The sequence below is a fragment of the Ambystoma mexicanum genome, chromosome 2p, assembly GCF_040938575.1.
Source record: "Ambystoma mexicanum isolate Mex_15411 chromosome 2p, UKY_AmexF1_1, whole genome shotgun sequence".
NCBI lineage: Eukaryota > Metazoa > Chordata > Amphibia > Caudata > Ambystomatidae > Ambystoma > Ambystoma mexicanum.
Window position 1 is genome coordinate 1166675731 of NC_090923.1, and position 26657 is coordinate 1166702387.

A 26657-nucleotide genomic window follows, 5' to 3' on the forward strand; every position below is an offset into this window, starting at 1 on the left:
CTTCTCCGAGGTTCGAGGGAATAGCTGGACACGGTGAGCGTCACATTGCAAGATGCAAAGTAACGCGAAGCGTGTTGTCTTGCTCGGGTGTGGTTTAAATAGCCCCAACAAAATAGTCCAGGTAAAGTAGTCCCTAGGCTACCACACCCAAAACACTAGACCGCATAGCTTGGTTCTTAGGAACCAAGCTATGTGGATGCCTCCATGTTGGCTGACAATACAATAAAGTAGTTCCCAAGCACATTGTTTTTCATGGTGTATGAGCCTGGCGCCATAGGCGCCAGGACTGGCCCCACGAGGGCTTTTGAAGAGGATGCCATGCTCTAGAGGCCCGAGTCCTGACTCCACCTGGCCAATGGGTTTGCCAGGTGGTTTGCCAGGCGAGGGTTGTGACAACACTCCCCCCTAAGGCCCCTCCCATGGTGTTCCTTCTGTCTGGCCCAGGTTTGGTTGGGAAGTTCCGATGGAATTTCCTGATTGGACGTGGTACGTGGATATTCTCACTGGGATCCCAGGATCTATCTTGTGGTCCAAATCCTTTCCAATCGATGAGATAAAATAGCTTGGTCCTAGAGTATTTAGAGTCCAAGATATCTTTGACATCGAATTCTGGTTCTCCGTCAACAAGTATGGGCTTAGGTGGTGTCCCAATCTGTGTGCCGGGTAGCATTGGTTTCAGGAGGGACACATGGAATACCGGGTGGATGTGTAGATTAGGTGGTAAATCCAGTTTCACGTCTGCTGGGTTGATAATTGCCTTAATGGTATAGGGTCCTAAGAATCTGGGATGAACGGTCCGAGTTCCCTTGATGGGTATGAATTTAGCGGCTAACCAAACTTTGTCTCCTTCTTGATAATCAGGGGTCTTTATCCGGTGTTGGTCGGCAAATCTCTTTCGTTTTTCTTTGGCATGAATAAGGTGTTCCTTTGCCCTTTTGAAAGTCCGAGTAATGGTTGTGTGTAGAGTCTTTACCGCTGGTATTTCCAAGCTGGCTGGAAGGTCTAGTTCAGAGGTACGTGGATGTCTGCCATAAAGGGTATAGAAGGGCGTTTGCCCCGTGCTTGAATGCCAAGAATTGTTATATGCATATTCGGCTATCCATGGTAGGTCTTTCCAATTCCTTTGTTCGTGGTGCAGCATGCACCGTAAATATTGCTCAAGTGTCTGATTGGTTCTCTCGGTTTGGCCGTCCGTTTGGGGATGGTGACTGGTAGATAGCCGAATGTCGATCTGCGCCATTGCACAACATTTTTTCCAGAAGTTTGAAACAAACTGGCGGCCTCGATCAGAGAACAGAACCGAAGGGAAGCCATGTAGCTTAACCACACCCTCCAGGAACACTTTTGCTAAAGTGGCTGCATCTGGGAGGCCTTTGAGAGGAATAAAATGGGCCATCTTCGAGAATAAGTCTACAACTACAAGGATGGTGTTGAACCCATGGCTTGGCTGCAGATCGGTGATGAAGTCAAGGGAAAGAGTGTGCCATGGAACTGGAGGAATGTCCAATGGTTGTAGGAGACCAGATGGTTTTTGTTTCTGTGATTTATTTTGTGCGCAGACACCGCAGGACTGAATATACTGAATGATGTCCTTAAGTCAGGTAGGCCACCAAAAGTTCTCTTTCACCTTAGCTAGGGTTTTGGCAATCCCAGGATGGCCTTCGATCAGTGAATCGTGATAGTTTGAAATAATATGCTGGTGTAATTCCTTCTTGGGTACATATTGGCGATCCCTAAAAAAGGGTAGATGGTCCTTGATGGTATATTGTTCTCCTTGAGTTTGCCATGCAAGGTAGGCATCAGGATTCATTGTCCCTTGGATTTCTTTTCGTAGTTCTGCTTGTGTTAAGGCTGTCGTGATACCCAAGAGTTTGTCTTCAGGTATAATAGGTACTGGGTCTGGAGTTGTATATACTATTTCATCTATGCCCATGCGAGATAAGGCATCCACCTTTCCGTTTCTGACTCCTGGTCGAAATGTGATTACATAATCATATTCGGCGAAGAAAAGGATCCACCGTAATTGGCGCGAGGACTGGGCCTTGGCTGTTTTGAGATATTGCAGGTTCCGGTGGTCTGTGATGACTGTAATGGTGTGTCTGGCCCCCAGAAGGTAGTGCCTCCAGGCTTTAAAGGCGGATTTGAAAGCCAGCAGTTCCTTGTGCGTGATGGCATAATTAATCTCTGGAGGTGAGAACTTTTTCGACCAGAAGGCCACAGGATGTAGCTGGCCGGTTTTCGGGTCTCTCTGTGAAAGGACAGCCCCCATTGCGAGACTGGACGCATCAGTTTCAACGACATAAGGGAGGTCTGGACGAGGATGTCGCAGGATTGGAGCGGAGGTAAACCTTTATTTAAGTTCCTGAAAGGCTTCTTCTGCTTCTTTGGTCCAAGCAAACTTTTTATAGTTTTTTTCGTAATAGTACTGTGATTGGGTGCACAACCTGAGAGAAGTCTGGGATGAACCGGCGGTAGAAGTTCGCAAAGCCCACCATGTTTTGTACCCCTTTCAGAGACGTCGGTGAAGGCCATTTCAGAATGGCATCTACCTTGTGCATGTCCATTCTGATGCCTCCTGGAGTAAGGATAAAACCAAGAAATTCTACTTCTGTGACGTGAAGAAAGCATTTTTCAAGCTTTGCAAACAAGCGATGTTAACGGAGCTTGGTGAGGACTGAACGAACGTGCCTGACATGATCTTGTTCCGAGGCTGAGTATACTAAGATGTCATCTATGTACACTAAGGCGCATACATCAATTAACTCCCTTAAGATGTCATTCATGAAATATTGGAATGCCGCAGGAGCGTTGCATAACCCGAAGGGCATGACTTGATATTCAAACAAGCCGTACTTAGTACGGAAGGCGGTTTTTCATTCATCTCCTTTTCTGACTCGGACCAGGTGATACGCTCCTCGAAGGTCCAATTTGGTATAAATCTGGGCATCTTTAACTTGGTGTAGCATCTCAGGGATAAGTGGCAAGGGGTAGCGGTTCTTCACGGTGATCTAGTTCAATGCGCGGTAGTCAATACAGGTTCTCAAGTCTCCTTCCTTTTTCGGTACGAACAACAAAGGACTGGCTGCGGGGGACTTCGAAGGACGGATACATCCGTTTTCAAGGTACTGGTCTAAATAGGATTTCAAATGAAGATTTTCTGGTTCTGTGAGAGCGTAGATCCTGTCGCAAGGGATTTGTGCACCAGGAACAAGGTCGATCTGACAGTCATAGGGCCTGTGCGGCGGCAATGTATTGGCTTGGTCCTTTCGGAAAACATCCTGGAAATCATGGTATTCACTTGGCAAGGTATTAGTTGCTCTCAGGGTTGATACTGTCGCTCCGGGAGTCATGGGGATACAGACGTCGGGTTTCTCCTCTTGGTAATAGCAGGCAGGGGAGCAGTCACCGGGGAAGGTTAATTTTCGTGCCCGCCAGTCTATCAAAGGGTTGTGAGCAACCAACCATGGAATCCCTAGTATTACCCTGAACTGAGGTGCCTTGATGAGATCGAATGAAATAGACTCCCGATGTCTGTCCTGGCACAGCAAGGTTACCCTGGCTGTGCACTGGGTTACTGGTCCGGAAGCGATTTCTGTCCCATCCACGGTGGTTACCTTATCCATAGTTGGCTTAGAACACAAAGAAAGCCCCATCTCTGCTGCCAGTTCTTGATCAATATAATTTCCAACTGCTCTGCTATCGATGTATACTTCAACGTCATGCATTCTTGACGGCTGTTGGTGTTTAATTAAGATCACTGGTATTGCAAAGTGCGAGGTTAGCAACTCTTTCTTCTCACTCGACAAACTGACCTCTATGTTTGTCGAGCTTGGTAGTTTTCCGATTCTTTAGCTTCATCCTTCTCTGTGGCCCTGACTGTTCTTCTTGCGGGTTTTACTGGACAGTCCTTCAGGAAATGTTCTGGTTTCCCACAATACAAACAAAGCTGTTGTTGTCTTCTTTTGTCCCGCTCTTGTTTTGTTAATGGAGGCCGTATCCCTCCAATCTGCATGGGTTCTATAGCATTTTCAGGTACACGGGGTGTGTTTTCCCTTGGTCAAACATACACGGTCCGAGGGTCCGTCTTAGACCGGTCTGCCTTTTGGTCCTGCAACCGGTGGTCTAGCTGCACGACCAGATTTATGAATTCTGCACAGTCCCTGGGTGGATCAACCACCTGGGCTAAGACGTCCTTTAATTCGCCTCATAAGCCTCGATGGAATAACGTGGTTCTTTTGTTTTCTGGCCAGCTAATTTTGGCAACCAGTCTGTTGAAGGTAGCAATGTACGTTAACAAGTCCTGATTCCCCTGTCGGAGGGACAACACTGCTTGTTCCTGGGTATGGGTATGGCGAGCAAAACGTTTTTCCATTTCTCTCTGGAACCCCCCAAAGTCATGTAATAGAGGATCGTCATGGGTTACCAATGGCACCGACCAATCTGCTGCACTACCACTCAGGTATGATAAGACAAAAGCTACCCAAGCTTGGTCGTTTGGAAATGCTCCAGGCCTACAAAGAAAATGAAGGCGGCACTGATAGATGAATGCCGCATACTTCCGTGGGTCACCTGAGAACCTTTCTGGTGGTGCCAGGGGCACTGTTCCAGGTAACCTGATCTGTACGGGAGTGGGTGGTATGGCAGGGTTTTGCATCGTTGGATTGCTTCCACGTAGAGGTGTCTGTCCTGCCTGTGATTGCAAGTATTGCCTGCTAATCTCTTCAGTGCATTCTTTGGTCACTATTAGGTCTCTCCGGTGGGCATTAGTCTCTTGTCGGGCAGAACGAACCTCAGCACGAAGCTCTCCTAGTAATTGGGCCAATTGGTCCATTTCTGATGTCTCCATGGCGCCCAGGTGGATTTGTTATGGTAGGCTTCGCGTTCTGTTACGCTTACCTGGTATCCACAGGGACGCCACCCAGCCGGGTTACTCGCTGGTATGCTTCTCAGCTTTGCCCTGATGTGGTCTGCGGGGAAGGTTCTGCCTGAAAATACAGGAGGACTGTGTTCAAGACTGACCGACTGGGGTAAGTATCCTCCCTCCACCCCCGTATGATTTCAGTCCCTCTGGCGCCCTCTCCTCACCGTGTGGTAGAATTAGGCATGCTCTCCATCCTGCCTTCTTTGCAGGGGTGCGTTGTCTTTCATGGGCGAGTGCGGTCCAGTTACTTCACTGATGCCGGCCCGTTTGATATTGTTCAGGTAGTTCTTATTGCTGTTCTTTAGTTTTTTTGCTATGCTGCATGCCTTTCTTTGTTTAAAATACCTCTTTTTTCTCCCTTAGGTATGCAGAGATTCAGCGCGGCGAACTGGCTTGGTTGAGCCCCGCCGGTAAACGATGGCGCATTAAGAGCGCTATGATGCGGTAAGTAAGCGCTATGCGCAGCGCTGAGAAGTCTTGCCTTTGCTAACCTGTGTTTTCCTTCCTTGTAGGTCGCAGTGTTCTTCAGCGCGAGTGGAATGTCCGGAGTGGTGCCAGCCGAGAGGCGACCAGCCAGGTAAGCCTTTTGAGCAGTTCGTAATTTGTAAATGTCTCTACTGCTTTCTTTAATGTTACCTCTATCTTCCTCTTTCATGTCTTTCTGTCCGGGAGGCGCGCAGATTCGAGGAAGGTGTTCTCAGTAGCTGCGAGTGTTTAAAGATGAAGACTGCAGGTAAGATGCTGCTGCTAATGATGTTCCTTTTGTCTCCTTGCAGGTTCTGCTTCTCCGAAGTTCGAGGGAATAGCTGGACACGGTGAGTGTCACGTTGCAAGCTGCAAAGTAACGCGAAGCGTGTTGTCTTGCTCGGGTGTGGTTTAAATAGCCCCAACAAAATAGTCCAGGTAAAGTAGTCCCTAGGCTACCACACCCAAAACACTAGACCGCATAGCTTGGTTCCCAAGCACATTGTTTTTCATGTTGTATGAGCCTGGTGGCATAGGTGCCAGGACTTGCCCCATGAAGGCTTTTGGAGAGGAAGCCAGGCTCTAGAGGCCCGAGTCCGGACTCCACCTGGCCAATGGGTTTGCCAGAGGGGGTTTTGGGCGAGGGTCGTGACAGGTTTGGAGGCAGCCATGGCGCTAACAGCGCCATGGCTACCTCCAACCTCGAATTGAGGCCCTCTGACCTTAAGGTTCGGGAAAATATCATTACGAAATTCCAGCATTTGTTTTTGTCTTCTGACTCTGAGTCACTTTGGTCAGCCTGTTTAGCTGGACATACCACTTATATGGTTGTTGCAGTTACACTTTTATTTAAAGCTTTGCAATTGGAAGTTTATCCTTCCTGAATATTTGGGGATGTATTAGTATGATGATGTTTTTTTAATGAATTGATTTTATGTAACTTGATCTCAGTTGTTGAATTCTGGTTGTGATATTGTGTCTTGATCATATTTTATATCTCATGTGTTCTTATTTAATGATGATTATATACAACATGTTAAAGGTTGATTTTTCTTTTTTTTCAACCAAATAACAAAAAACTCTTTTTTTTAAATCCCCATACTGGAAGCACTTACAATTGAACAGTTTGTAAACTCATTGCCTGCCTATCTACAAAGGGCAGTCCTGCAGTTAAACAGACCTAGTTTAATAAAGGGTGTCAAATCAGCTCAAAACCATGCATAAGTCAAAAGACACGCAAAAGCCTACAGCAAAATGATGAACCCAAAAAAGATCAGAAGGGATTTTTCCATCTCCCTTTTCATACAAAAGATAGGAAACAAGAAAGTTCCCATAAACCAATATTGAAAGACCTAGGAAGGGGAGAAAGAAAACCTATGACAAGCAAAGGAAGAGGAGAAATAAAACCAATGGAGGGACGAACTCCTAAACCCATCTCCACAATGTGTTTTTCTTGTGGGCAATCAGGACGTTTGGCCAGACATTGTCCCTCTAACAAAAAAGAGGAACCTATGGAGATCGGTTACATGATGGGAAAGGATTGGGATGAAAGTAAGTTTCAAGAAGAAGAAGGTATTGAAACTACCAGTAATTTCTTTTATGGGGTTACGCCATTTAAGACTCTTGATTCTGTTACAGTAAACAGGGCACTGGTTGAAGCCCTAATCGACTCAGGTAGCAAAAAGGTACGACTTGATATCAACCAGGGACCTTGGAAGCGGAACCCCAATAAATATGTCCTGTATTCATGGAGATGAAGAGGTATATTATAAAACCCCAGTTAACCCTGGCTCTTTCTCTCCAGCTGCTCGTGTGAGAGAGATGTCCCAGGGATCATCCCCCCTGTCCGGTCACTCGCCCATGTGGTCTTCTCCCTCCCCCTTGTCTTCTCGAAGTGCCCTCCCTCCATTGGCCCAATTCCTGAGGACACAGAATCACAGGCAGATGACAACGAGGTTCCTGGTTAGCAAGTGTCTGGCAGCCAGGGAATGCACCACCATCCCTCACTAAGGCCAGTGCCACAACACACAATGGATGACATCTGGGAGAGGCTCAGGCAGATGGAGCGGCGGCAGAATGCTATGGAGCGCATAGCTGAGCAGCAACAGTCTGATGCATGGACAATGCGTGACATGGTGCTTCATGCCTCCAGGAGGGTGTCCAGTGCCCTGGACCGACTGTGTTGTCATGCTGCTGTGGGAACTGCAAGCACCACCCTCATGAGCCGAAAAGGTATGGGAGTTGTGTGCACAGGTTTCCGCCACCAATGAGAACATCTCCAGGGCCATCACCCTGTTAGGCAGAATTATATGCAGTACCCTTTGGGAACACCACACACAATTAAGACTACAAGTGACAGTACAAATTCATCTTTGGTACAAGCCTGTACTACACAGTAAAAGTGGTAGCGATGGCTGAGCAGCCAGACTTATCTCAAGAGTAAGTGAGCAGTATCAAATAGTTACACAAAGGACAGCAATTACTATGATTCAAACAAACACTGACTCAAGGTTTCCAAATAAAAGAATTTACATTTATTTACTCTTTAGTTATATAACATTTCACTAAGGTAAGCAGTTTTAAAAAATCACAATCTTAATACACCACACCACTCCCAATAAGTTCCAGACAGGTTAAGCTCACAAAATGAAGTGGGAGCAAAATGGCACTCAGCAATTTAAAAAGGGAGGGAAAGACAAAGTTCATGCCACGGGTTCCGGACGAGGTTGGTTGGCAGAAAAATTAGTTCAAAGAGAAGAGAAGGACAAGCCCTCGGATTGGAGAAAGATTTCAAACACTTTCACCACGGTTGAACGAAATGAACAACCGGATTTGCACATTACCTTAAAACGGAGAAGAAGCCGTAGCTGAGGCGGACGTTCCTGGTAGTTCCTGCAGGCTCATGGTTCCTGAAGCGACTGTCGGACTGACAAGAAGTAGGAAGACTGGAGGGTCCTGCACTACCCAGGGAAGAAACCAGCAGCGGAGCAAAGCAACAAATAAAAGGTGCGCTCCTTCAAACCCAAGCAGGGTCCGACCTTCCTGGCTATCCGGCATAGTGTAGCTCTGTACAGCAAATTCGACCAGAGGAGGGGTCCTGGCTTGAAGTTTGGCCGAACTGGTTGGTCCCGCCAGCTCAAGGGAAGAAGATTCCTGGAGGATCTTCTCTGTCGTCGGATTCTGAAGATTCGGATCTGCAGCAGGGCTTCACCAGGCGGTTCAGTCATTGTAGGGGTCCTCTTCTGTCAGCTTCTCGTTGGTTCTTTCGTTCCAGTGGCGACTCTGCCTTTCCAGTCCCAGAGACCTGCTTTTTATGCAGTTTTCCCCCATTCACACAGCCTGGCTGTCAATCACACAGCAGGGTGGCTGTCCTGGCAAGGATAGTCACCCTGCCAATCAAACAGGAGTGCGACTTGGGTTACCAAGGGAAGCAATGGCAGGGGTCCTAAGACCCCTCCCTCACATCCTACCTACCCAGACTTTCAGGCACCTTAAGGAGGGCTTCTGTGCAGAAGCCCGCAAAGAGACGACGAACAAAGGGACCAAACTTGGTTTGGCGCACAGAGTGAAACACGAGAAAGACTTTAACAAAAAGAAATGGCGAATAAACCCAGCCAGAGCCGAAATAAAATATATTTGGTCAAGCGGGTTTATGTTCGAGGCTAATAAAATAGCCTAAAACAATACCATGGTTATATAAGATAACCGTGGTATGAAAAATAGGCTAGTTACCACTGCCACCAGCCAAGTCTTGATGTAAAGGGAGCGAAACAGTGCTCCAAGAGAACAGACAAAAAGGGATAAGAATTAAACTTTTCCAATACTCCATGTAAAATGGGTTGTACTGGGTCTGTGATTTAACGAGACTACATAAAGTTAATGGCAACTTTACATGTTGAGACAGTAGTCAGTCCCAGATAAATTGAGTCAGTGGGAAGTCTAAAAGACTACCCTGTGTCACTGCACTGAAGGTGCTGTGTAACACACAAAAGAAATGGTGCTCACGGAGTTGGTGAGGCTCCAGAGCCCAAGATCACACAATTGGTAAACTCACACACAGTAAAATACATGTAAGAGTGGGGAAAATGCTCACACTCCTACCAGATGAAAAAAGAAATCCTAGAAATCCAGCAAAGCTGCTGAGGGACTCAGTAAGTAAAGGAAATTAGCCATTTTGTAGAATTCTCCCTAACACACGCCTCCCCCTTCAGCATGTCCGAGGCAGTGAACCGGAGAGCTCCATTTCACGCACCCGTACTGAGGGGTCTGTGGCAAGCACGCCACCAAGGCGCTCTCAGCCCTGCACCTCACAACAAAGGGTGCCATGATGTGAGCGGATAATGGACACATGTGTCACATAGACTGCTGTTAAGGATTTCAATCAGGCGACGCACACCTTAGTCTCAGTCTAGTATGCAGCTTACAATCGAAATACTTATGTTTTTAGATTAGATTCAATATTGAGATGGTTAACCACTCATATTACACCCCCTTTTCAAATACCCTGGGTCAAAATGGACCATGAACCATGTTGGTTGGTAAAATATATTTATTTATTTGAAAATTAACAAGAAATCATACAATTTTTAATATGGGGCCGCAATCACCAATTGGGTGATAATAACAATAGGAATGTAAGCAATGCACTTAGTTTACCCTTCTACTGACACAGCTACAAAACACCAGGGAATAGGAACACTTTTTGATTTTAGGTAAGATAGCATTTGAATTAGAATTTCCCCCTGCAATGTTCCCTCAACCCACCAGCAATCAATTCTAAATGGATAAACAGAAGCAGCAGGTAATCAGGAATGACAAATGGAAAACAGAATTGTGATCTGACCTCCCCTCCCCAAACAAGAGAGAAAAACGGATTTTAAACCCTGGCAGTGCAAAAAATTACACTCGGAAATGGATGAATAAATGAATGAATGTGTGTAAAAACCTTGAAACAAATATTATTCCTCACTACAGCAACCAGGTAGAAGTACGAACAATCACAAGCAATGTATAACCAAGAGCATACAGTTCGAAAATGAGTGGCAGGTTTTTAAAACATGTTGCAGCAAATGACACATTGGAAATTTAGCAAACTTTGCAATTCCCGCCTGAAATTACCCAAACGGTTTTTAATAAAAACAGGTGAATAAATCGCAGTGGGGTTCTTGTGTTGGGGTGTAGCTATAGATCATAGGTACAATATGGAAGTGAAATTAGGTCTCTAGCTGGTAAATTGCGTGAGTTATGGAACATCTAGAAAGACGTGTTTTGAGTAAAATGGAGCGGTGAAAAAGGAAAGGAAATCAGTTTTGACAAGAACAGTTTTACTCTACACCATGTCATTCAGGCTAGCATACCAAAGAGGGACACAGTAAGCTCCAGGGTTGATTCACAAATTCAACCCTAGTTCCCCAGCGTCCGCCCTGGCGGAACCAGTCTGATCACTCGATATAGGATTACTAGTTTAGGATTTACACAAGGCAGAATTACTACAGTGATGGCGTTAGAACTAGAAATCAAAGGCAGGGTTTCAAGAATAATTCTGACAATATTACAAGTTGTCAGGATAAGGACCAGATCACTTAGAGAGGGGAACTAAGGACAAGGCAAGGCATGGTATACTATGGTTTTCTATGGTTCCTATTGATACTCAGAGACCACTTTTTAGTTTTAGATTTTGGACAGTCAGCGGCTCTGGTCACCACACGGATCTGGTCTAACATAGGACAGCTGGACAAAATCAGCGGGACAGGAGCAGCTGGGAAGGGACTGGTTACCGGGTAGCACTTCTGGACTGTCATGATGCCTACCCCCAGGCATCCGGACCAAGCCCATCATCCCCGGGAGCAGGCATCTAGACATTTAATAAAACCTCAGCAGCCCTGGCTAGGGGCTATCTGGGTTCAGTCCTGGCGCCTTAGGCGCCAGGCTCATAGTAGGAATCAGTCCTGGCGCCTAAGGCACCAGGCTCATAGTCATTACTTACCTCAGGCAGACCATGCTGCAAATGACTCCAATCCAACATGAAGCCTGAAAGGGACTATTTTTCTACAGGGACTTTTTTTACTCGGGTGTGGTTCTAGGGACTTCTTACCTGGGACTACTTTTGAGGCTATTTAAACCACACCCGACCAGCAACACACGCTTCGCGTTATTCTGCATCCAGCAGCGTAACACTCACCGTGCCTGCAGCCTGCATCCAGTCTTCTGCCACGCCCGCCTCGAATCCGGAGCTCCTAAAACAAAGAGGAAAGAAAGGGACAAGGTTAGAAAATGAACTTATTTCTATTCCACACCTGATTCTGGATCCATCTTGTCTCCGGACCTGTATAGAACATCATTTCTGCACGCGCAGCACCTCCAGCTGCGGCACCGCGCCATACTCACCAGTCTTCACAGCATCCTTCGGGTCGGCGCTGCCTCCATCATTTCTTCGCCGAACTTCGGCACCTCGGAGACAAGAGAAAACCGAGGTGAGCCGAGGGAACCAACAAATATAATTATAACCACCATAAACTTACCTGATTTACCACCAGAGGCATCCTTTTGTGACTCTCCATATTTTCACATGCCGCATCTGTAGAGAGACAAAACAACAAGTTTTCCTCGTGCAACATTTACCGGACAGCGCCGGGTAATACAGACTCTTAGCTGAGCCCCCCCAGCTGCCACAAGAGCATCTTTTCATGAGCCAGCTGCAAGACAAGAAAGGAAGGGGGGAACAAGAGTGAACATCGGCCATATTGAACTCTATGAACTTAACACTTACTGGTCCTCACCAGGAACCTCAGAGTCAATACTCTCCGGAACTCTCCCGAGCCTTCAAACCAGTGAAGTAACTGGAATCGACACGCCCCTGCAAATCCACGCAGGATGGAGAGTTCATCTTTCAAGAATATAAGGTGAGATTGCTGTGAGGGCATTTCAGAGGTGATTAGTTGGGGAGGACTGTGGGGGTGCCATCACTTGAATCCACAAGTAGCTAAATCCATCTCTCCACGTGCAGGAGAATATTTCTACGGGTTAAGCAGACAAGATTAGGAGGTTAGATCCAGTCAGTCATTGCTGCACTACGCATCACGTGGGTGGAGACCACAGCTGTCCGACCGACGCCCCTGTGGGTGCCAGGTGAGCATAACACGACTGGCAATTCTGGTCACTGGATAATATAGGTCATCAGGGTAGCAGGATGGCAGCAGCATGCAGTGAGTGACAGTAAGCCAAGCTGGATCAGGATGCCAAAAGTACCACAGTTTTCTCCTCGTTAATGGAGGATTAGTGTTTTTTTTATATTGGAGGCCTTGCTGGGAATGGGGTCAGCACTGCTTGGGTGCTGCAGTGGGCCCTGGAGCAGGATCAGCAATGCTTGGCCTTGTAGTTGGAGTCTGGATCTGGAAGATGACGGGTACCGGAACGCAGCACAGGAAATCAGGAAGAGTGTGTGTGTGTCTTGTCAGGGACCCTTATTTATAATGCCTAGTGACATCATCCAAGTATATGTCTGGGGCAGGCTTAACTAAACACCCCCCTAACAAAGGGATTTGACAAGGGTACTAGTCTCCAACTTGCTCTCAACTAGTTGGATTTCCAAGGGAATAATGTCAGGTTTATGAGGTGAGTTTTACAATGTCCAAAAACTCCCACATTGACTTTACTGAAAATCTGATTTTGCCAAAAACATACATTCCTACCATGCAATCTCTTGGCAAATTATACACACAGATTACATATTATGTGCAGCACATATCAGTCCAATCCTTAAGTCTGTGCGACCTTGTTTCGCCTTTCTGATCCATTTTGGTAATTTTACACATTAAAGATTTGGCCTAAAATTCCACAATTTTATACACAGATACTAATTATCCCTAGGGATGTATGTACAAAATGTTATGTTTGCAACATTAATACTTTCATTGGAATCTGTCATATTTTGTAACTTCTGTTCCCCATGCGGCAATGAGTTCTACCAAGTGTTAAAAGAAAGCACATAAAATTATATTTGAAACTGCAAACTTTTTACATTTTTACTAATTCTTGCTGCAGAGATAAAAAGTCTTTCAAGTTTCTTTATAAAAAAAAGTCTTTGGAACCAAAAGGCAGTCCATTGTCACTAGATCATTTTTTTTTCTTTAACTTCAACTGTTGCCAGCTGTCATTTCCTTCAAGGCAAGAGGGGTTTCCTATCTTAATTGAAGGTTTTATTGGCCCTTCACACTTCACAAGTTAGTGTCCCAGGACTTTCTCTTGGCCCAGCCTGGAGCACAGACGAATGCCTGACGAGCGTGTGAACTTTCTTTGTCCTGGCCCATTCAAAGTTTTTCAAGCTGGCCATTTACGTGTCCTGGGTTTATGGTGTATCTGCCTTCCTTGGGGAAGTTTCATGGCTGGCAACTGGAATGACTGGGTTTTCTGAGAGCTTGCAAATCCAGTCCATGTGTTTTAAACTCTTTAATTTCTTATTTTGGGTCCTGAATTAAAACAAATATGTGAAAGAAGATAGCCTATGTGTGTATTATCACCACCTTTACATTGCTAAGTAAGCAGGCTTTCATTCACAATTTATTTTTAAACAGGCCATTTTTTCTTCAGTCAGCAAAGCCCATTTTTACACATGTGTTAAAACTGCTAGCATTTCTTTCTTTAAATTCAGTTTGGCAGCTGCCTCGATTGCCCACACTGTCTTTGCAGCAGTAGTCATTTCCTTGAATGCAGGAGTTTTATCTAAAGCATAGATACATTTACACTGGACCTGGCTCAGAGAGTTAAAGTCTCTTTGAACTGCTGAGCCTGGATACATTTTGGCAAGAGATAAATTTGTGTTCCCGTGCGAGTGAAAGTGAAGTTGCTTATTGATTTCTCTCACAGCTGGTTTGACTGGGCCGGTCACTCAGGAATTATGCCTGGTTTTGGTGAAGCACAGTCAAATATCCTGGGCATGACAGGGCCTTTTTACTCACAGTGGTTCCAGAATGAACAGATGGAATTAGCGTCAAAGCAGCATTTTGAAAGGGGGAAAATATTTCATTTTGAAGTGGATTTTGGCTTCTGCAGCAAAGCAACGCTGCTTTTTCACTTGATTCCATAGATAGGTTTCCGAACGCACTGGCATACTTTTTCAGTGTGTCCCCTTGTTCCATTTTGACTGAAGTGTGCCAGACAGAACGGTCCAGCTATCTTTTTGTTGCTTCCAAAACGCAGTTTTGAGGTCCTGGTGCGCACAGGAGACAGCGCAGCCAGGTTGCTATCTCTTGCGCAAATGCAGCTTAGTGATGTGGGCCAATGCCATTGAGTGGGTCAATATATCTCACACATCTCCCTCGACTCCCCAGCAGGATCAGGCAGGTCTGAGTCCCTCCTCCATCTGAGAATGGTGCATCCTGCTCCTCTTGTTGTCTCTGGTTGGAACGTGGAACAACAGCCCCTTCTTTCCCTGGGATCTTCCTTTCATGGTGTGGAGCGACACTTCCAGATCTCCTTTGGTTTCTCCCTTCCAGGTTGCAGGGGAGGTCCTCCTTGGTTGTTAGATAGGCGCAACCAGTATGAATCTATAAAAGAGAACACAAACCGGTTACAACAATTTCCCACTAACTGCACACCAATTTGGTGGACAGCAGTGGTATACACAGGCATTTAATAATAACAATTGATAATGAAGAAAATGCTCCCTGTTACATGATCATATTTATAAATCCTATTGGCTCCCTTCTGGTTCTTCTTTTCCTTATTCTCATGTTTCCAATGTCTCCTCTGTTTGATTCTCTCTGGGCTCTTCAATTTGTTGCAAAGTATGCCTAGGGGGACAACTCTTTAGTTGATTAGTATGGACCCATTTCTCTTCTGTCAATTCGACTTTGGGGAAGTGGATTCTGTAGGCTATGCCTGGGATGGTGAACTCTTCTCCATTTTTTAACTTCAATTTCCTGTGGTAGCTCTGGGGCTGACTGGAAGGCTTTCTTTAGGACTGCCAGGGCCCTGAGATTTACTCTTCAGTTGGGACCGGGCTTGGCAATAACTGGCATCCAAATTAATCTCGAGTCGGTTGAGGATGTGACTGCCCATGTAAAAGGCGGAAGGAACACCTTCCATTACCCAACAATTGTGTTCTAGGCTTTTGTCACCTCTAGATATTTTTATCATACAACTGCTAAGCAGATGATGTTTGGAACGGGGAATTTCCAGGCCCCTACATATTGATAAACGGACTCAACAGCGGGCAGAGTCTGGTCTTTTGAGAGTTTCTTGAATAATATTTCGCTGATGAAGTTTTCTTCGCTATTCAAGTCAACTCGGGCGAGAACAGATTCCTTCCCGTCATTTAACTGAATCAGGCAGAAGAGCTGTACGCCCTTCTTTTGAATGCCAGCTACATTTGGTGCTGGTTTGTCATCAATTTTGGCTATAGAATTGGGATTTTCAGATTGTGAATTGGTATAAAATTTCAAAGTATTTCCTTCCAGTGTGGAATGCCACTTAAAACTGGAAGGAAGGTTGATTTTCAGGAATGGAGAGGAGTTCCCATCACCAGTTTGTTGTCCTACAGCAGTCACTGTCACATCCGGTATTTGGTTATTCTAGAAATGAAACTCAATATGATCAGGTTTTTGTTCAACCATGTGGCATGTGCCATTTAAACTAGCATGGATGACACTCTGTTTCAATTTTATTGGCCTGTTAGTCTGAGTCCAGAGGACTTTGTTCACACAGTCTATTTAGGAGGACAACCTTCGCAGGATGTCATTCCCTAGTAGACAGGATGTGCTCTCTGGAGTTATGACTATGACAGGGTGTTTCACCTTATGTCGCCCAATTTTAATTTCCAAATCCGCAGTCCCCTCGACAGGAATTTCATTCCAATCGAAGTTCTGGAGTTGTCCAGGAAGAGGGATGAGAGGGATTCAGTATCTCTCCCCCTTCCTGAATTTAGCTGCTCAAAGGTCCTTTTTGACAGAAGAGTGGCTTAGGATCCAGTGTCCACCAGTGCTGAAAATGTACATTGCCCCCTGCACCTGGACTGGGGCATAAAATCTACCCTCCTTCTCCTCCAGGGGACAAAGATAATGTGCATTTTGGGCATGCTGGTTGGTCAATTTCCTTATTTTGGACTCCGACACAGGGGTAGTTTGGGCCTAATTCTGTGGTGGATTTTGGGAAATTGAAAGAAATATTTAGCACTCAGAGATTCGAGGAGTTTCGGCTCCTCCTTTTCTGATTCTGGGCTGCGCCCTTCTTGGAGACAGTCACTAGAATTGTTTTGGGAAGCTTGGGAATCCTCTTTCAATATTATGGGCCTTATTACGAGTTTGGAGGTAGCGATGCCGTTTTTACCGGCATGGCTACCCCCAAACTCGGGTCTGGGTCCCCAAAAATGGTAATTACTGGGCCCGGGACGTCCCCATTCGCATTTGAGCCCCCATAGGGCTCAATGGTAATGAGGAGGATGGTAACAACGGTCCCGTTAATAACGGGACCGTTGCTACCATCCTGTTCTGCTAGCGGGTGACACTCTGCACGTCTGGTCTGACCAGGCGTACAGAGCGGTCCTGTGAGCAGAACTCGTAATGTGGCGGTAGAGTGATAACGGTGCCGGCAGCCCTACCGGAACCGTTATCACTCTACCAACAGGGTCGTAATGAGGCTCAATGTCTTCTTGATGCTCATTCTGGGGTTCTAGGATGGGCGATTCAGAGTCAGTCCCTACACCCACCCAGTCTTCATCTAGATCTCTTGGGACCCATTTTTCTTTGGGAGGAGTCTCCCCGTCCCTGAAGGAGAAGATCTTTTTCTCAGGATACTCTAAGGATTCTTCTCCTTCAAATTGGAGGACACTTACCTCTTCCACAAACTGGGTCTTTTTGAGTTCTTTATTTCTCGTACCCCCGCTCTGTTCCTTGGGTGGCAGGTTTTCGGGGGCAGGAGATTTTGGTTCCGGTTCCTGGGTGTCCAGGGGCTTTTCATGACTGAGGAAGGAAGCTTCCTCTAGGGCTTTACACTCCCTTTGCCCCCATGCCTCCTCCTCTGGAACCGGTGAGTTATCAGGGTTCTCGCCCCATCATTGTTCTGGGGTGCAGATGCTTGGTTTGTGGGGTTTTGAGCCGCCATGTTTGTCTGAGGGTTCTGTTGAGCCCTCAACATGCAACCCAGATCCTGGGTTAGGTTCTGGACCTGGCACTCCAGTTGGGACCCCTGTTCTGGCTGGTACGGGGTCTCTGGTCAACCCTAGGTGGATTAGGGGAAGGGTAACTATCCCTTCTCCCATAGTACCCTGGATATGGCGAATTTTGGTAACCCTCCACCCTTGGCCTCCCCTCTCCCGGATTGGGTTGTCTGGGCTCCTGAAAGCAGTGAATGAAAGGAGGGTTGTCCTGTAGGTTGGGGTTTGTGGGTATCGGGGAAAGAAGCTTAACCCAGCATTTGGGGAATTCCTACCCACCTGAGGGAAGATAGGAGGGAAGTTTCCCGGGGGAGCACTTACCTGGTTCCCCCCCACCTTAGGCCGGAGGAGTCCAGATATACCCCAGGATTGGTCAGTTGCCCTTGTATCGGGGGCTGATATAATCAGGGGAGTTTGGGGTCCCATTAGTGGGATTACCTCCCTCACTACCACCTGTTCGTGACTGGCCAGAAGGCTTTCTGGGTCTTGGATTCTGCTGACTTTGTGCATGTGTATTTTTAGGCGCCCCCATCTCTAAGTCTAAAATGGGGGTAACCTTCACCTCCACCACTTTAGCAGCAGCAGGGGTGTTGGCTGGTTTGGGGTTTTTATTCAGATTTTTATTTTCTGCAGGTTTTTGGACCTCATAAATGCGGGTCGCCTGCTCTATGACCCAGTCCAGCGTTCTTTTCTCGTGGAAGTCCCTCACCAGCAGGGTCATAATATACGTGGGGAGTGCATGAAAGAAGGTGGTTGCAAACTCCCTGCTATCTGTGTGCACCCTCCTAGTTGTCTGGGCAAAGGCATGTTGAGCTCCTGTACAAACTCTCGTGGGGCCTGATCTTCCCCGCACTGCAGATTGTAGGCCGCTTTGCGAGCCTCCTGGGGGTTTCGGTGGGCAGAGAAGTGTTTCAAGATGGTCGCCCTGTAGGTGGACCATCTTGAATGGTTCTGGTCCTCCAGTCCAACAAAGAAACTGGAGTATTCAGGGGAGAATGTCCATTTTACATACTCGATACAGTTTTGGTTGTCTTTCATATGAAAAGTGTCCATCATCTGCTCATAGAGCTCCAGGTGTTCCCAAATAGAATGTTTGCATTTCTATGATAGGGGGTTATGGCACTCCTAAGGGCCTTAATCTGCCTAATGGGGTCTTTGGTCATAACTCGCTTAAGTTTGTTTGCCTTCTTTGCCTTAGTCACCCGAGCCCACTCACTCTCAGACTCAAAGGCGCTACTAGTTGAGGTTCCCTCATGATAATCTAGGCCCTCCCGGATTCTGTGAGCAAGAGAGGGGCTCACAGAATGGTGGGGCCTAGTTTCTCCACTCCTGTGGGGCACAGGAGAGAAGTCTTCTGACTCCTCCCTACTCCCAGGGTTGGCAGAGTATTCCGCCCATTGCCCTAATTGGGTAGAGGTCTTCAGGATACTCTTTTTGGGCCTCATCTCATTGGGTTTTTTATTAAATTGGACCGACTGGTCCCTGGGAAAGTAATATTTTGGTGGATCTAATACCTTGACCCTCCCCTCATAGGAAACTTCCTTGTCAGAGACATCAGCCTGAATGTGTGGGCATCTTTACAGGGACGCCCGTCCATCTCTTTCTGTGGGGTGCTGACCTGTCAGTTCCATCATGCTGGGTCTATTGAATTCTGCCGGCCTAATGGTTTCTGCCTCATGTAAACTGGTAGACATGAAGCTGGCAGTGTTCACAGTATTAAATGGGTTGAAGTCCCTTAGCATAAAGGTCCTTATACTATGATCCGGGGTTACCGTGTCCCTCTCTACCTGTTCGGGGTACTTCCAGTTAAGATTAAATCTAGCACCCTCTTTCTCCAACCTTGCTAGTTTCTCCTTTTCAGCCCGTGCTTCTAGATAAAAAGCCAAGATCTGAGCTATTTACTCAGCTATCAAGGCTTTACTGGCCTCTATGACCCGCTCTTTTGCTGTCACTTGTTTGTTGAGCCCATCATTCTTTTCACAGAGAGCCTCATTGTCTCTCTGCGCTTCCTGTATGGTCTGGGAATACTGAGATCATTTTTGCTGCAGGAGACTTACCTCCCGAGTTTTAGCATCTTTGGTCTGGGTGTTCTCTTCCAGAGCACCCTGTACCCGTTTGGCGTGCTCCAGTAGCTTCCCATACTATTTTTAATTGGCTTACTTCCTGGCTTTGGGTGTCTCTCTCCTGACTTAGGGTGCCTCTCTGTTCAGCCAGGTCATCCCTTTGTTGTCTGATGATATTGAATTTCTGGCGTTCTTCATCAAATTCTGCTTGAGAGTGAAGGTCTCTCATAATTAACTTATTATTTTCCTCTTTCAATTCATGTATCTGATTTTGCAACATGGTTATTTGTCCTGAGCAGACCCTGTTATAGGTTAATTGTTGAGTCAGCTTCTGATGACTCTCTTCTAGTGAGTCAATGTTCTCCTGACACTCTATTTTTGCTGCTTCTAGTTGGGCCTCTTGATCTGCATTATTTTGCTGTTGGCGAGCCAAATCCTCTTTCAATTTTATGATGTAGTTTGCAGATTCCATCTCCAACTCCTGGCTCTTTTGTAATGTTTGTTCCGCCAAGCTTAAATCAATCTGGATTTTATTTAATAGTTCAGATTGATTCTGCACTAGAGTTTCATTTTCCTCCTGCCTTTCCTGGAGATACAGGTAGGCCGTGATTCTGGCAATTTTGCTTTGCTCCTCTTTAATTTTTGGGGTAATATATAGCTCACTCAGAGCTTGGCGTAATAGGCCACCGTCCTGCCATGTATCCAGGTCCATGGCAGTGACCTGATGTGCTATTTCTTGTAGCCAGACTTTCTCATCCTGTTCTGGCCACTCACGTCTGACAAATAGCTTGTGCAGATGGTGCTCTCTAGCAATATTGATCTCTACTGGAACAGCCATTTTGGAAATGTTCTTTCTTTATTAATTATTTTGGGGTTTGTTTAATTTTACTTCTATAGACAGGCCTTGTGCTTAGAGTATTTGTTTTGGGAGGCGCTTGTACAGTGTAACACAATATTCCCACCACACAAAGTATTACAACCCTGCAGGTTAGTCTGCTGTGTTAGACTGTCACGGGTGGCAACCAAACTCAATACCGGACGAGCCCCCAAATTTGTTAAGTATTTCAATCAGGCGATGCACACCTTAGTCTCACCCTAGTATGCAACGACCAATTGAAATGCTTATCTTTTTAGGTTAGATTCAATATTGAGATGGTACACCACTCATATCACACCCCCTTTTCAAATACCCTGGGTCGCAATGGACCATGAACCAGGCTGGTTGGTAAAATATCATATTTATTTATTTATTTGAAAATTAAAAAGAAATCATACAATTTTTAATATGGGGCAGCAATCACCAATGGGGTGATAATAACAATAGGAATGTAAGCAATGCACTTAGTTTAAACTTCTATTGACACATCTACAAAGCACCAGGGAATAGGAGCACTTTTTGATTTTAGGTGCGATAGCACTTGAGTTAGAATTTCCCTCTGCAATGTTCCCACCAACAATCAATTCTAAATGGATAAACAGAAGCAGCAGGTAATTAGGAATGACTAATGGAAAACAGAATTGAAATCCGACCTTCCCTCCCCAAACAAGAGAGAAAAACTGATTTTAAAACCTGGCAATGCTAAAAATGACACTCAGAAATGGATGAATAAATGAATGAATGTGTGTAAAAACCTTGAAACAAATATTATTCCTCACTACAGCAACCATGTAGAAGTACAAACAATCACAAGCAATGTATAACCAAGAGCATACAGTTCGAAAATGAGTGGCAGGTTTTTAAAACATGTTGCAGCAAATGACACATTGGAAATTTAGCCAACTTTGCAATTCCCGCCTGAAATTACCCAAACGTTTTTTTATAAAAACGGGTGAAATATTGTAGTCTGGTTTTTGTGTTGGGGTGTAGCTATAGATCATTGGTACAATATGGAAGTGAAATTAGGTCTCTAGCTGGTAAATTGAGAGAGTTATGCAAGATCTAGAAAGGCGCCTTTTGAGTAAAATGAAGCGGTGAAAAAGGAAAGGAAATCAGTTTTGACAAGAACAGTTTTACTCTACACTAGAGCATTCAGGCTAGGATACCAAAGAGGGACACAGTAAGCTCCAGGGTTGATTCGCAAATTCAACCCTAGTTCCCCAGAGCCCACCTTGGCAGAACCAGTCCGATCACTCGAAATAGGATTAATAGTTTAGGATTTACACAAGGCAGAATTACTACTGAGATGGCGCTAGCACTAGAAATCAAAGGCAGGGTTTCAAGAATAATTCTGACTATATTACAAGTTATCAGGATAAGGATAGGATGACTTAGAGAGGGGAACTAAGGACAAGACAAGGTTTACTATGGTTTTCTATGGTTCCTATTGATACTTACAGTCCACTTTTTAGTTTTGGATTTTGGACAGTCAGCTGTTCTGGTCACCACACGGATATGGTCTAACAAAGGACAGCTGGACAAAATCAGCAGGACAGGAGCAGCTGGGCAGGGACTGGTTACCGGGTAGCACTTCTGCACTGGCAATTCTGGTCACCGGATAATATAGGTCATCAGGGTAGCAGGATGGCAGCAGCATGCAGTGAGTGGCAGCAAGCCAAGCTGGATCAGGATGCCAAAGGTACCACAGTTTTCTCCTGGTTAGTGAGAGATTAGTGTTTTTTATATATTGGAGGCCTTGCTGGGAATGGGGTCAGCACTGCTTGGGTGCTGCAGTGGGCCCTGGAGCAGGATCAGCAATGCTTGGCCTTATAGTTGGAGTCTGGATCTGGAAGATGACGGGTACAGGACCGCAGCACACAAAATCAGGAAGAGTGTGTGTGTCTTGTCAGGGACCCTTATTTATAATGCCTAGTGACATCATCCAAGTATATGACTGGGGCAGGCTTAACTAAACACACCCCTAACAAATGGATTGGACAAGGGTGCTAGTCTCTGCCTTGCTCTCAACTGGTTGGATTTCCAAGGGAATAATGTCATGTTTATGAGGTGAGTTTTACAATGTCCAAAAACTCCCAAATTGGCTTTACTGAAAATCTGATTTTGCCAAAAACATGCATTTCTACCATGGCAATCTCTTGGCAAATTATACACACAGGTTTCATATTATGTGCAGCACATACCAGTCCAATCCTCCAGTCTGTGCGACCTTGTTTCACCTTTCTGATCCATTTTGGTAATTTTACACATGCAAAATATGTCCTAAAATTCCACAATTTCATACAGAGATGCGAATTATTCCCCAGGGATGTATTTAAAATGTTTTATGTATGCAACATTAATACTTTCCTTGGAATCTGTCATATTTTGTAACTTCTGTTTCCTATGGGGCAATGAGTTCTACCAAGTGTTGAAAGAAAGCACATAAAATTATATTTGAAACTGCGAACTTTTTACATTTTTACTTATTCACTAAAAAGTCTTTCAAGTTTCTTTATAAAATAGTCTTTGGCACCAAAAGGCAGTCCATTGTTACTAGATCATTTTTTTTTCTTTAACTTCAGCTGCTGCCAACTGTCATTTCGTTCAAGGCAAGGGGGGTTTCCCATCTTAATTGAAGGTTTTATTGCCCCTTCACACTTCACAGGTTAGTGTCCCAGGACTTTTCTTGTCCCAGCCTAGAGTGCAGACGAATGTCTGACGAGCATGTGAATTTTCTTTGTCCTGGCCCATTCAAAGTTTTTTAAGCTGGCTATTTTCACTTACGTGTCATGGGTTTATGGTGTATCGCCCTTCCTTGGGGAAGTTTCATGGCTGGCAACTGGAATGACTGGTTTTTCTGAGAGCTTGCAAATCCAGCCCATGTGTTTTAAACTCTTTAATTTATTATTTTGGGTCCTGAATTAAAACAAACCTGTGAAAGAAGATAGCCTATGTGTGTATTATCACCACTAACATAATCCCTTTACATTGCTAAGTAAGCAGGCTTTCATTCACAATTTATTTTTAAACAGGCCAATTTTTTCTTCAGTCAGCAAAGCCCATTTTTCCACATGTGTCAAAACTGCTAGTATTTCTTTCTTTAAATTCAGTTTGGCAGCTCCCTCCGATTGCCCACACTGTCTTAGCAGCAGTAGTCATTTCCTTGAATGCAGGAGTTTTATCTAAAGCATAGATACATTTACAGTTGACCTGGCTCAGAGAGTTAAAGTCTCTTTGAACTGCTGAGCCTGGATACATTTTGGCAAGAGATAAACGCGTGTTCCCGTGCGAGTGAAAGTGAAGTTGCTTATTGATTTCTCTCAGAGCTGGTTTGACTGGGACTGTCACTCAGGAATTATGTCTGGTTTTGGTGAAGCACAGTGAAATATCCTGTGCATGACAGGGCCTTTTTACTCACAGTGGTTTCAGAATGAACAGATGGAATTAGCGTCAAAGCATCATTTTGAAAGGGTGAAAATGTTTCATTTTGAAGGGGATTTTTGCTTCTGCAGCAAAGCAACGCTGCTTTTTCACTTGATTCCATTGATAAGTTTCCGAAATCACTGGCATACTTTTTGAGTGTGTCCCCTTGTTCCATTTTGCCTCAAGTGTGCTAGACAGGACGGTGCAGCCATCTTTTTGTTGCTTCCAAAACACAGTTTTGAGATCCTGGTGCGCACAGGAGCCAACGCAGCCAAGTTGCTGTTTCTTGCGCAAATGCAGCATAGTGACGTGGGGCAATGCCGTTGAGTGGGTCAATATATCCCACACTGCAAGGGTATCATGTTGGGGATGAGGGTGTGGTGAGGGTATCATGTTGGACATAAGGGCGTGGGGAGGGTATTCTGATGAATCCAGTGGAGTCATTACGAGTTAGCCAGTGGGGACCTCCTCCCATGTGGCTAGGGGACAGCAGCCGCTACCTGGTCCTGATCCTGGGAGTGGTTATATGAAGGAGGATCAAACGGGAGGAGCTAACTACTGGGGAGGCGTTTTGACTACATTGAAGAAGCGGCAGTATTCCCCCCTTTCCCATGAGGAAGACCCCATAAGACCTGAGTTTTTGATGGCCTATTGATATTCTGTTCAGGCCACTACCTTTGACTCAAACACCTACAGCACATACACAACACCTTTTTCTCATATGCCTTTATGTGAAATCCCGATGGAAAACCAAATAAGAGTTGGGAATCCAATGTCATCCATGGACTCCAACTACCATAATCACTCAGGAACTTAGACGAGGAAGAGGAATAAGGAGTTTGTGCAAAGCGACAGGAACTGAAAGAACCCTATGCAGACTAGTTGTTTTGCCATACCTTCAGTGCGTGGGATATTTAAAGTTGGAAAGCGCACTATGGAGGAGTGCTGTGCAGGAGGAGACATTAAGCCCCAGGTCGGGACTCGTGAACACAGAGAAGGCCGCCGGAAAGGAGAAAGAGAAGGCATGTGCAAGCCAAGAGGGAGCCGCACTGGAGCACCTGGAGGTCAGACTGCTCGCAGAGACAGCACTCTTCACTCCAAGCCGACAAGGGAAGCCGGCGCGGCACGGCAGAGCCGCATAAGACGTTGCAAGAACGTTCGCACACTTCCCAATGAAAAGCAGATGAAGAAGCCATCCCGAAAGGGCGCCAAGAGTATCGGAAATGCCGGAAAAGGCCAGTGAGTTTACCCAAAGCAGCTGGGGACCCCGTGGCATTCAGACAAGTGCAGGAACATAGATTTTTAAATGGTAGGAAGTTGCTGATGTGGGAAAAGGCCAACGATTACAAAACCAATACCCCATAAGAATTTTTTTTGAATGCAGACAAGACAAAGGGCCTCATCAGAGGTTGGACGGAGCATTAAAAATGCGGTGGTAACACCATTACCAGCGCATTACCACACCACCCATTTCCGAGTTTGGGCGGAAGGTGGGAGGTAAAAGCCAACATAGGTCTAAAGGAACTGTTATTTAAATGGACATTTTTGCAATCCTGTTTGATGATTCTAGGGGAAGGGCAACATCTCCTGAGCTCAATGATCTTTTTACTATGGAGAACATTCACGTTGGAGTTATTGTTGTACTCTTAGTTTTGAACACGTTTTGCCATCACTAATTCAAAGACATTTTCGTGCACCCTTTTGTAGTATAGTTTGTAGTGTGATTGCCAGAATAGGAAGTTTTGGATACAAGGACAGATTATTAGTTAGGGACTTCCTGACACAGACAGATCCTTAGGTTTAGCTTTATAGGTATGGAAAATCCTCTTTATAACAGAGCTAGAAAGGCATTTACCAAACCTCTTCCTTTTATAAGTCTTTGTTTAATAACACAAACACCTTGTGTCTGTCTCTCATTGCTGACCCCTCAAAGTACCATGTGGGGGATGAGGGTGTGAGGAGGGTATCATGTTGGGGATTTTAACACTTGAGTATTAAATTCAAGTTAACTTGGAGCTATGCTGGAACATTCCTTCTTGTGTGAATGTGATTCCTTCTATACGTGCCAATGTACAAAGGTGAGCAGCATGTGAATATCAATGTGCTCATTCATAATTGCATATTAGTTATTGTTGCACCAGAGGTTGGTCCTTTCCCTCCTCCAGCTCACTGTCTGTCAGCACTGCACCTGGAGGTAGTGGGTCCTTGTCTTCTGGGGGTACATGTCTTCATCAGGGTGCAGAGGGACATTTCTCCTGAGAAAGATGTTGTGCAAGATGCTGTGCAGCATGGCACAGACGAGAAGTATTTGTCCAAACCTCTCTGGCCTGTGCATCAAGGCCCCTCTGGTCCAGTATAGACACCGAAAACGACCCCTAATCAGGCCAAAGGTCCGCTCTATGCACAGCCTGGTCCTGATGTGTACCTCATTGCAGGCCACCTTCTGTGGCGTATTTATAATGATATTGATCTTTTATTTCTATTGCACTCATACACAGGTGTTTCAGAGCGCGCCAAGGCAAGGGAGGGGAACAGGGGAGAACAAAACAAGGATCTTACTAGGCCCAGTGACATTCAGAACGCGCAAGTGCATGGGGAGGGGGAGAAATCGAATGTGCAAAGCAAAAGGAGAACAGAATAAATAATAATAAATAAATAATAAACGCAACAAAAAATGGTAGTGCAGCCAGCAACTGCTGAGTTTAAGGCAGCAGACAAGGTAGGTCAGACAAGTGCATCTGCGCGCGCGCATAGAAG